General features: G+C 37.2%; 1 non-coding gene across 1 annotated transcript; it reads left to right on the forward strand.

The window, feature by feature from the left end:
* Window positions 1-516: 516 nt before the first annotated feature.
* Window positions 517-623, forward strand: LOC131222135 (small nucleolar RNA R71). Its single transcript, XR_009159842.1, has one exon. It is a non-coding gene; the product is annotated as a small nucleolar RNA R71 (small nucleolar RNA).
* Window positions 624-12,693: the final 12,070 nt, after the last annotated feature.

A 12,693-nucleotide genomic window follows, 5' to 3' on the forward strand; every position in this document is an offset into this window, starting at 1 on the left:
AGGTGTAGCGGTTTGTCCATTCCTCCAACTGAAGTTGGGATGATTTCTCCAGCTAGGATTGTATGTGTTAGAGGTGGGCCTACTGAAAGGTCTTTGGTAATTGCTTACAGCATTGGATTGCTCATTTAATACCTCTTGAAAGGCAGAGATAGTTGGACAGTTTTCAGTAGTATGAATGTTGCAACCACAGATGCTACAAACAATTTCCTTAGCCTTATCCTTCTTAAATTCCATGGCCTCGAGTTTCCTAGTGGATTAGCTACCTTAACATTAATATCATCGTCTTCTCTTAGGAGATACATTCCACCCCTTTCCTTGGAGTGAGTCGGCCTAGACGTAGTACTAGGTCTAGGGGAGATATCCCATGTTTGTGTGTTCTCAGCAAGTTTATCAAAGTAATCCCACACTTCATCGACTCCTTTATTCATGAACTCCCCATTACACATCGTCTCGACTAATTGGCGCATGAGAGATGTCAGTCCATCATAGAAAAAGTTCGTGATGCGCCACGTTTCAAAACCATGTTGTGGGCATGAACTGACAAGATCCTTGAACCGCTCCCAACATTGGAAGAATGTTTCATCTTCCCTTTGGGCGAAGTTCATGATCGACTTTCTTAGGGTGTTCTTCTTATGGTATGGGAAAAACTTCTTAATGAACTCCCTTGTCATGTCATTCCATCTGCCAATTGATCGAGGATGTAGTAAATGTAACCACGTCTTGGCTTTCTCTTTCAAAGAAAAGGGAAAGAGTTTCAACCTGACCGTGTCATCAGACACATTAAGAAAGTATAAGGTAGCTATGATCTCGTCAAATTCTTTTAAATGTAAGTAAGGATTCTCTGACTCAAGCCCATGAAATTTAGGGAGGAGTTGGATCACCCCTGGCTTGATATCCATGTGTCCTTCATTCTCAGGAAAAACCATGCATGAGAGCGTACTCACCCCCGCCGGTTGTAAGTAATCTCGTAAGGTACGAGGCGGGGGTGCTTGATGCACCTCATTCTCATCCTGAAGATCTTCTACCCTAGGTTGGGGTAGAAGAGGTTGATTTTCAGCCATATCCTCAATTAACTCAGGGGATTTCGAGCAGTGTCTAGTCCTACGATGGACAGTTAACCCCTCAACTAATCCTCCTTCGGTCAAGAGACGTCGACTGTTGTCACGAGCCCACTTGGGCATGAAATACTCACAGCCCTCAATCAAATTCTAAACCTAATCCTAAGAAGGGAAATAAAAATCTAAACAGAGAAAGAGGGTTGGAAGGAAGTTACCAAATTGGAGTCCCTAAATTGAAACCTGCAAAATAGAACAAAACAGGTTAGTTTCTAAGAATAGCAAGCCTATAAAATTCCTAAGAAGAGAAATATAGAAATAAAAAGAAATAAGGAAGAATTCCTAAATTAGAAAGTAGAAATTTAGAAAGAGCGTACCGAATTTAGAAATTTCTAATAAGCCTACAAAACAGAAAAGTTAGTTTCTAAACAGAAAGTCTTAAAATAGAAAATTTCTAAAAATAAAATAGGAAACAAAATTAGATTCTAAAAGAGTTAGAATTAGAAACTTACTAAAAAGGAATCCTAATCTAGAAATAGTAAGGAAAAGAGAAATTACCAATTTAGAAACCTATCTCAGAATCCTACAAAATAAGAAAGTTGTGTTAGTTTCTAAAAAAAGGAAAACTATCTAAAAATAGAAAGTTATTTAAATAGAAGATTTCTAAAAATTAAAGGAAAACCTAGAATTAGAAAATTCTAAAATCAGAAAAGTCCTAATCTTAAACTAATCCTAAAACCAGTTATCTTCAAGAAACGTAGCCGTCAGTCCCCGGCAACGGCGCCAAAAACTTGTTCACACCCCAAGTGCAGGGTTGTGATGTAGTAATAAACTCGGTAAGACCGAGGTCGAATCCACAGGGACTGAAACCTGTACGTTATCTGAAAATAACCAGATCTAGAACTAGGCCAAGATGAAATCTAAATCAATTGTGATTTGAGGAATAATGGTGAAATATTAATCTAAACTTAAAGAATTCAGAGAAAGGGAACTAGGGATTCAAAGGATCCACTTGTAGAGATCAGAGAGATCTTACACCTGCTTCATGAATATTATACTAAACTTACTTGATATAGTTTTCAAGAGATGAAAGGTATAAGAATTAGGTATGATTCCATTACAAATACATGCCTAAGAGACAAGGTAAACAACAGAACTTAGACCAATCCATAACCAACTAAAAGATGTATGAGTGTTAGGAAGGATTCCATCATCCAACCATGTCTATGAGACGATGGCGAACAACAGGGTTTCCGAACATCAAAATAAAAGGAAAGGAATTATTCAAGCCATCACAGATCTACTGTAATTTAAATCATAACAAACCATTAATGACTAAAAGAATTTCTTAAATCAAAACAAAGTCAATCAGTTCAGTTCAAATCAAACCTGTAGAAGCTCCCATCACGCCACAAGCTTCACCTCTTAGCCCTAGCTAAGGGATTTAGCCTAACATAATCATAGGAAAAAGAAGAAAAATAAAGAAAAAATACATAAAAATTCCAAACACTTTTCTCTCCGCCTCTCTTTCTCTATCTGAAGTCCCTTATTCAAGCACACTCTCTTCTCCACGTTTGGAACTCTTTTTATAGCTTTTGGAGTGGTGGAAATTGAATTTGGGAAGCTATCGCACGCGCAGCGAAAGCCTTTTCGCAGCCAAGTTCGGGGCTTCATAACTCTTGCGTTCCTTACATTATTTCTATAAAATCAGCGTCTCTTGGAAGTATTTTGGCTGGCCTACACGATGGACGGTTCAGATCTGCCATATGATCAAAGATGGTGGGCCACAACTGCCTGGAAAATCCGATTTCGCGGACGTGCGTAGCCTTTCGCACGTCCGGCGCTGATGTGATCGGTGGGCCCCACAGAGGTATTTTCAGGGAAATCCACCCCGTCCATTAGATTCATGATGAAATTTCAGTCAAGAATGGGTGGTTTTGAACGTCCATTGACGCGACCCAGAGAAGAAATCACCTCAAAAATCGTTTTAAATGTTGCAGGACCGCCTGTTTATGGCCTCTGTATCGCGCACGTGTGCTTGCATAGGTCCAAAAGTTCAGCAAGGTTTTGTAGTAGTCGAGGCCCTCTACACGATGAACGGTTTGGATTGTCCACTGGGACAATGTGTGGGGCCCACTAGCGTCCGCAAAAACGGACAGCGTCCGTCCATTTTGCCGCGTGAAACGACAATTGCCGTATTTGGGAAGGAGACGCGGGTCAGCAGCGCTGACCCGCTTTAGTTAATTCGGTGCGGCTCACGTGCGTGTACACGTGCAGTGTACACGCCTCACATACAAGCCCCACTGTGATGTGATTGGAAAATCTGATCCAGCCATTTACTTTCTCATCTTGTTTAAACCGTCGAGACCAAAGTTGAGACAGTTCCAGATATCAGGTGGGCCCAGAATCAACAGTTTATGGGCTGATCTGTCAGTTGGGGTACTTCCATAGTGATCCGAGGGCTAAAATTTGATATGTACGGTTAATTTATGGCCCTCAGGCCATATAAAGAGTTTTAAGCCAATCAGATGATGAGAACTATGTGATCTTGCATTTTTCACCAATTTCGGGCCTTTTTAACGTGAATGACTTGATTTCCTCGGATCCCTGGTGTGTAATTCCATCGATCTTGGTCCCCTGGAGTCCGTCCCTTGCCTTGGGTGTCATCAGAGCGTCAAATCCATGGTTTAAGCACCCTTTTTCAATTTATGCTTGTAAATACACTCTGCATCACAAACACGATTAAATCAGGCTATTAAACGGTATCAATAATTGTAAATCCATGCAATAACTGGGACTGATATGCAATATTTGACCCTCAACACTTACACTAATTTAATTTATTATATTTATCCTGCCTTTCCATGCTTTTAAAGATGCGAATTATCCTGCCTTTTCATACCTTTAATGATGTGAATTATCTTGTCTTTCTATATCTTTAATGATGTTAATCATCCTGCCTCTCTTGTTTATATTTTTTCGAAGAATTATCCTATCAATTGATTTGGTTATTATCCTTACAATTATTGGCTCTGCGGGGTTATGACATCATATCAAATACAATTGATTTCTCTGAATTTATGTGAGGCCATGCATACAAGCCTTGCCCCTGCCTCGTCTCTTTATTTGAGTTGGCCATTGTCACTCTTCTTATTATTGAGTTGACCATTGTCACTCTTATCTTATTATGATTGGCTATCGCCACTTGTGTTGAGTTGACCCTTGTCGCTCCTCTTTATTATTTTGGCCTCGTGCCGTTTCTCGTTACGGCTTGGGCATGGTTCTTACTATTCCAAGACCTCTATAATTCAGTTTATATCCTTCATGATTCAGATTCAGTTATATGTATTCAATTTATCTCTGTAAGTGCAAGTGATGTGTAAGATGTATCACAACTAGTGATGCAAATATTCTATCATGAACATAGTGCGCTCTAGGTAGAGACCCTCTTGGGGCGCGTAAGTCCTTGAGCCTTCGGGTAGTGATGCACAAATCGATGTGTGTAAGTCGCAACAGCATCACATCACCCCAGGATTGGATGCCACAAATAGTTGCTCCATGAACAAGTCGTGTCACGTAAATCACCCAGCCCATGTGTTGTGCACTCTGAAGTGTTCTTGTAAATCCACGGCAGCATCGGCCATGCCGACGAATATCCATAGTTATGGGATGTGGGTCGAGCCGGTTATCTATAAATCATATTCTACAATGTGATGATCACTACGTATGATGAGCCCCACATACTTTGCTAGGCATGCATCTCATGTAGGTTGTTTGCGCATTCTGATATCCTCGTATTAGTGCACTACGAGACATATCAGAACCCTTTTCATCGCCTGTTATGAATCTCTTGAATTATTGTTAATCTTAAAGGATAGCCTTCACTATGAGTAGGGCATTGACCCTCTCCCAACCGTACAGTTGATGTAGGTGACGTACAGATAGACGACCTAGATGACTACTTCCCTATAAAAGATTATCTTGAAAGACTAAGAAGACAGTTTTAGTTTTATACTTCTGCTGTGAACTCTGATGTTGTAATAAACCTCTCATTATGAGGCCTTGATTATTCCTTTTACTCTGATGAAATATAATCAATACAGTTGATTTTATTCTTGTGAATATTACTTTCGTGAATGTATCTAGATGTAAACAACGAAAAAAATAGGGTACGATTTCAGAGCATCCAGTTGTACATTATTAACATCCGATTTCCTCGGGTATGAGTACATTCTTTGGCCGTGAAAACTCGGGCTGTTACACATGGCCTTCCAAAATCAAATTAAATCAACACTAAAAGGGAGATTTTCTAGGGACAGTCGATATTTTCTCGAAGGTAGCAAGTAATTAGGAAAAAGTAACAAAAATTCCATCCAAAATTTGAAGTAGATCATACACGATGGTTTTATATAGCGAGGATTCCAAATCCTACTAAGATACGGCCGCTGTACAATTGAAGATTCACGAGGAAACTATCAGTGTTGTATTGTATATTTATCACCCTTAGTTGTCAACTTTTCTTATGACAAACCACTTTGGATTGATAGACCTGTAAAGTGATGCAAAGTTCACCTTCAAGTGAAAATGTGCTACATTCTAGTCATGGAGTATATTGCTTTAAGTTCAAGTACGGCTTCAAATTCAAGATCAAGTCAAAGTGCTAGCTCAAGTGCAAGTTCAAGACCTAGTTCATGTGCTACTTCAAGTCCTTATGTTAGCTCAAAGGCACTAAATGTTCAAGATCAAGTTCAAGAACTTCAAATATTTAAGATTAAGTTCAAGAATTTCAAGTGTATAAGATCATGCTTCAAGAACTTCAAGTACAAGATCAATTGCAAGCAACTAAAGTTACATGGTTCAATGTTTAACTTTCAGGTATATATGACCCTAGAAAGACCTTAGGATTAGGTCATTCATATTACATATTCTATATAGGTTAATATACTTATTATAGGCTTTGGTTCGACTAGTCTTAGCCTATGTTCGACTAGTCTAGGCTTTGGCTCGACTAGTCTAGGGTTTGTCTTGACCAGTCGAGGAAATAATTTGTAATTTCTGAATTTTCTGGTAGAGTCACAACTAGTCGAGCACCCTGCTCAACCAGTCGTGGGAACAGTGCTCGACCAGTTGAACAGAGCACGACTCAAACTCCAGCAACCATTTTGAGCTCCACTCGACCAGTCGTGGGAACAGTGCTCGACCAGTTGAACAGGGCTCGACTCAAACTCCAGCAACCATTTTGAGCTCCACTCAACCAGTCGAGTGCCATGCTTGACCAGTTAAACAGGGCTCGACTCAAACTCCAGCAACCATTTTGAGCTCCACTCGACTAGTCGAGTGCCATGCTTGATCAGTCGAGCAGGCCCCTCGACTAGTCGAGGGTCGGTTTTATCTGATCGCCCTAGAATTTTTGAAATTTGGTTGTTCTCGGGACCAGTCGAGGGAGACCTTAGACTAGTCAAAGGAACCATTTTTCTACCTATAAATAAAGGTCTTTTCTCGGAGTTTTTCATTCATTCAAAGCTAAATCAAGCCACCATTCTGAGAGTTAAGTCCTCGTGATTGTAAAGCTATTGTACAGTAATTTAAGATTCTTTTATAGCTTTTTTGATTTATAATTTCTTGATTTCTTGCTACTTCAATCTGATTTTATAAAAGGGAATTCTGATCTATCCCTTTTGAGATCCAAGAAATTGAATCAAAGTAGCCTAATGTTGAATTAATTTAAAATTCATTTATACCTAAAACCCTTTCTTTTGTGTGATTGAACATGGAACATCTCCGTCTTCAAAGAAGCGGTTCTACTGGGCTACATCGAAGAAGAATCTTCAGATACGTATTTTATATTTTCTGTATTTGGTTAGTGAGATTAGCCAGAAAATCTCTAATTTTGGTTTTGACTGAGATCAGCCAGAACTCAGCGCGAGGCTTTTGATTGTGTAAGCCCAATTGAAAAACACTTTAAGGTGAATCTTGGAAAACCTTCTTTTATAGTGAAAGTCAATATCACATGGGTTGTGATTATTGGGAGTGGAGTAGGTGTGTTTATTTGCGAACAGTTGGTGTATACACCGAACCAGTATAATTCTTGGAGTTGTGGTGGATGTTGTATGTGATGTATATGTGTTGAACGCTTGTATCTCTTTCATGTACATGTGGTGACTGTTGTAATAGTTAGATTTCTTTCTATTGCTTCTTGCTTTGGTTTGAATTTTTGATCCTTTCTGAGTTCAAGAAATCAGGTTGTCCTACGATAAACCTTGGTTTTTGGTGTAAGGTTGTCCTTTGAACAATGTTTGTATCAACCTATCAATACTATTGCAATTGAGATTGTTATTTATTTCAGTTATCTGTTTTTAAATTCCGCATTTTATTTTTATTTGGCATAGTCCTACTCCCTCCTCCCCCTAGGACTGAGAACTCACCCTTTTCATAAATCGCAACATTGCCACTATCTCTCCAAGCCTCTAAAAGTGGCACTTGAAAAAAGCTCTAGGTGCTTACCATAATTAGGGGTGTACATCGCGTCGAACCGAGTCGAGCTGGCCTCAGCTCAGCTCGACTCGGCTCGATCATTGGCCGACCTCAGCTTGAACTCGGCTTGGCTCAGTCCTCGAGCCTGACTAGCCAGCTCGGCTCAATTCGGTCAGCAGCTTGGGCCAGCTCGGGCCGAGTTTGCCATTGAGCCATTTCCACAAACACCTGAACTGCAACTTTAAAATCCCATTGTTTTACAAACAGAGATAATGGTTTTACAAGTGTTTTATCAAACACCTTCTAAGCAACATAAAAACCAAGAAAAATAAAGAGAAAAATAAAGAGAAAAAAGAGAACCCCATGGCCAGCAGGTAGATGCATATGAGGTGAAGAAGCAGGAGCTGATGGCAGAGAATGCTGACTTGCGAGCGTTATTACGTTCAATGCAGTAGTTACCTTATATTTATCATTATTCCCACTTATATCCAATGGAAGTTTCAAAAACTACTTATTTGAGAAGACAGTAGTCATGTATGCTTGGTAAAGAAATCATCTTAGATTCAAAATTACAATGTTTATTGCAGATTTTGCCTCTCTTTTGATCAACAAAATACATGTGCATACAACTCTGAGTTTGATTCGAGCTAGATTTGATCCGAGTTGAGTCGAGCTGGGGCCTGTTTGAACTCGGCTCGAACTCATTTTCGAGCTCAAAAAATTAGCTCGAACTCAGCTTCGAACCGAGTTGAATTGAGCTTTTTCAAGTCAAGTCGAGTCGAGCTAACTGAGCTTGCTCGGTTCGTGTATACCCCTAACCATAATCAATCAATTTCTCCACAAGGAAATACTGCTTATCATTTAGTTTATTGTATTAGCTTTACTCAATCCACTTTTGTCCAGTCACTACAAGAAACAATGCTTTTACTGACGAAAAAAATTTTGTCGGTAAAAGTATGTTTTTACCGACGAAATTTTTTTACGTCGGTAAAACTGCACTTTTACCGACCATTTTTTTTTGTCGGTAATAATATTTTTACCGACGAATATTTTTGCTGATAAAAGTATTTTAATTTTTAAGATAGAAAATTTTCGTGTTATTTTGAAAATTTCGCGACGAAAATTTTCATCGGTAAAAAGCACAAATCCACTTTTAACGACAAAAATTTCCGTCGGTAAAAGTGTTATGTTTTTAACCTAGAAAATTTCGCCCTGACTTTTACCGACGAACTAAAACCGTCGGGAATAATGGTTTTATCGACGAAAATATTTGTTGGTAAAAATGTTATAGTTTTCAGATAATAAAATTTCGCTCTGAGTTTTACAGATGAAATGTTTCATCGCTAAAAATCACCTAAAAACTTTTATCGACAAATATTTTCGTCGGTAACAATGTTAAATTTGTAAGTCGAAAAATTTTTGCCTTGAGTTTTACCAACGAACAAAAACCGTCGGGAATAATGTCTTTACCGACGAAAAGTTTCGTCGGTAAAAATGTTATAGTTTTTCAAATAAAAAAATTTCACTTTGAATTTTAGCGACGAAACATTTTGTCAGTAAAAATCTCCCAAAAACTTTTACTGACGAATATTTTCATCAATAACAATGATAAAATTTTAAGATAAAAAATTTTCGCTGAGTTTTATTGACGAACTAAAACCGTCGGGAAGAATGCTTCGCCGACGAAAATTTGCGTCCATAAAAATGTTATATTTTTCAGATAAAAAAATTTCGCTCTGAGTTTTACCGACGAAACCTTTTGTCGCTAAAAAGCACCCAAAAACTTTTACCGACAAAGATTTTTATCGGTAAAAATGTTATATTTTTACGTTACAAAATTTTCGTGATGAGTTTTACCGATGAACTAAAACCGTCAAGAATAATGTCTTTACCGACAAAAATTGTCGTCGGTAAAAATGTTATATTTTTTTAACATAGAAAATTTTCCTGCTGCCTCGAAAACCATCGTGGTAAGAGTTTTACCAACGAACCAAAACCGTCGGGAATAATGTTTAACTTATGTTTTATTGATGAAAATGTTCGTTAGGAATAATGATAGAATTTTAACTTATGAAAATTTTCCCGCTGCCTTGAAAAGTTTCGTGGTAAGAGTTTTACTGATGATCCAAAGCTGTCGGGAATAATTTTCCGACGGATGAAAACCGTCGGTAATGTGTTTTACCGACAAACAAAAACATTATATATATATATATATATATATATATATATATATATATATAGTTTTTATATCATATATTTAGTATGTTTGTTTGTATATATATATATATATATATATAGTTTTTATATCATATGAGTGCAAATTTTTTAATATACATAATTAAAAGATAATATTTAAATGATTTGTAATATCAGATGGAAAAGAATATTGAAAAGTTTAGAAATTTTAACTATGTTTGAGAAAAATTTTGAGAACAAAATAATTCTTTTGAGATAAATTTTTGAGATTTTGAAAATAAAAATTCAGAATTTGTATTTTAATTTTTTTTGTAATATTTTATAATAAAAAATGATATTTTGTTAAAAGAGTAAAAAAATATACATTTTGAAAAAAATGTTATTTTTAAATGGAAATTAAAATTTATTTGTGAAAAATAAAATTACTAAATTATTAGGCACATCCACTAATTGAACCTTTAATCATTTTTGGACAATCTAATCAGTTCAGATTGACGAGTAAAAAACTTTAGATGTTTAAATCAAATTTCACTGAAATTGTTGATTAATCTTGTATGCCTTATATCTTTCTCATATTTAGCCTGATTGAGGCGAGTAAGTAGTCAAATTGAGAGTATCAATCAGTAAAATATAGTGAATGGACCAGATATGTAAAATGTGCCAAATATTCTGATCAAAATTGTGACCCAACTTACTGACCTCGTGAGAACCTAAGAATTGATGTTAGTAAGTTTTGTGGGCCCCATCATGATGTGTGTCTAACATCAACACCGTGGATTTGACGTGTCCCCTTTAGGTTATGAGATATCTCAAAAATCATCTGTATACAAAACTCAAGTGGGCCATACCATCTAATACTATGTGAAGACATCCTAAAAAATATAAATACACTTGGTGGGGCCCACATGAGTTTTGGATGCGGTTGAAACTTCGTTTGACCCCTCGTCCAAGTGGGATACACATAATGAGTGGGTTGGATATGTGAATCCCATTTAGGCACGCCCAATATATGATCATAAATGTTTTAAGGAAACCCTTCTCCACTACATTTAGGTGAGTTACTCGTTACCCTTACCAGAGTAAACTCTGTGGGGTCCACCGTTATTTATTTATTTTATCCACTCCATTCATCCATGTTAACAGATAATTTGAGGTCTAAAGAACAAAAAGGAAGCATATCCAAAGCTCAAGTGGACCACACCACATGAAATAGTGTGATTGAACCTCTACCATTTAAAATTTCTTGGAGGCCATAGAAGTTTTGGATCAAGCTGATGTTTGTGTTTTCTATTCATTCATATATTTTTGATATTATGAACAACCTTTAACCTTTGGACAATCTAATCAGTCCAGATTGAAGAGTAAATAACTTCAGATGTTTAAATCAAAATTCACTTAAATTGTTGATCAATCTTGTTTGCCCAATATCTCTCTCATATGTAGCATGATCGGGGCAAGTAACTAGTCAATTTGAGGGTAATGATCAGTAAAATAGAGTGAATGGACCAGACATGTAAAATGGGCTAAATATTCTGGTCAAAATTGTGACTCAACTTATTGACCTCGTGAGAACCTAAGAATCGATGTCAGTAAGTTTTGTGGGCCCCATCATGATATGTGTCAAACATCAATACCTTGGATTTGATGTATCCCCTTTAGGTTATGAGATATCTCAAAAATCATATGTATACGAAACTCAAGTGAGCCATACCATCTAAAATTAATTGAAGACATCTTAAAAAATATAAAAGCACTTGGTAGGTTCCACATGAGTTTTGGATGCAGTTGAAAATTGGTCTGGCCCCTCATCCAAGTGGGACACACATAATGAGTGGGTTGGATATGTGAATCACATTTAGGCAGGCCCAATATATGATTATGAATGTTTTAAGGAAACCCCTCCATTATATTATGTGGTGTGGCCCACATTTAGGCTGATATTTGTGTTTTCCCTTCATTCATATATATTTTTTGATATTATAAACATGTTGGATGACAAATAAAAATTACTATGGGCCCAAGGAAGGTATTAACGGTGGAAATCATTATTCCACACTGTTTTGTGTGGCATGGTCTACTTGAGTTTTGGATTTACTGAAAATTTGGGATCAACCCACACCGTTCATCCATTTTTCGAGATCATTTTATAGAATTATCCAAAAAATGAATCATATCCAAAGATTCAATGGACCACATCACAAATAAGGGGAACGAATTGGCTCATCCCCCCACACCATCCAATGGCTGGTGGTTGGTGCTGTGTGGGCCTCACCATGATGTATGTGTTTAATCCATGCCGTCCATCTATTTTTAAAGATCATCTTATGGCATGGGACCAAAAATGAGGCATATCCCAATTTGAAATGGACCACATTACAAGAAATAGTGTTAAATGACCGTCAACCATTTAAAACATTTCGGGGGCCATAAAAGTTTTGAATTGAGATGATTTTTGTTTTTCCCCTTCACCAAAGCCTGTATGACCTAATAAATAGATTGGATGCCAGATAAAGAGTACAGTGGATTTTAATGATGGATATCCCATCATTATTGTTTTCATGTGGTGTGGTCCACCTGATATTTATATACCTCTCAATTTTGGGCCCCACCATGATGTATGTTTTATATCCACACCTTCCATCCATTTGGAGAGATCATTTTAGGGCAATATCCAAAGATAAATCTAAAGCTCTAGTGGACCCCAACACAAAAAACAGTGGGGATAGTGACACTCACCATTAAAAACAGTTTAAGGGCCACGAAAGTTTTAGATCAAGCTGATATTTGTGTTTTACCTTATTTCCTGTCTTTTTTAACTTTTGAACAGGTTGGATTTCAAATAAAAATTATGGTGGGCCTTAGGATAGTTTCAATGGTGGGAATCACTCTCCCCACTGTTTTCTGTGGTGAGGTCCACTAGATATTTTTATTTGCCTCATTCTTTGGTTCATGCCCTAAAATAATATCT

This window comes from Magnolia sinica, chromosome 12 (assembly GCF_029962835.1).
Source record: "Magnolia sinica isolate HGM2019 chromosome 12, MsV1, whole genome shotgun sequence".
NCBI classification, from domain to species: Eukaryota; Viridiplantae; Streptophyta; class Magnoliopsida; order Magnoliales; family Magnoliaceae; genus Magnolia; species Magnolia sinica.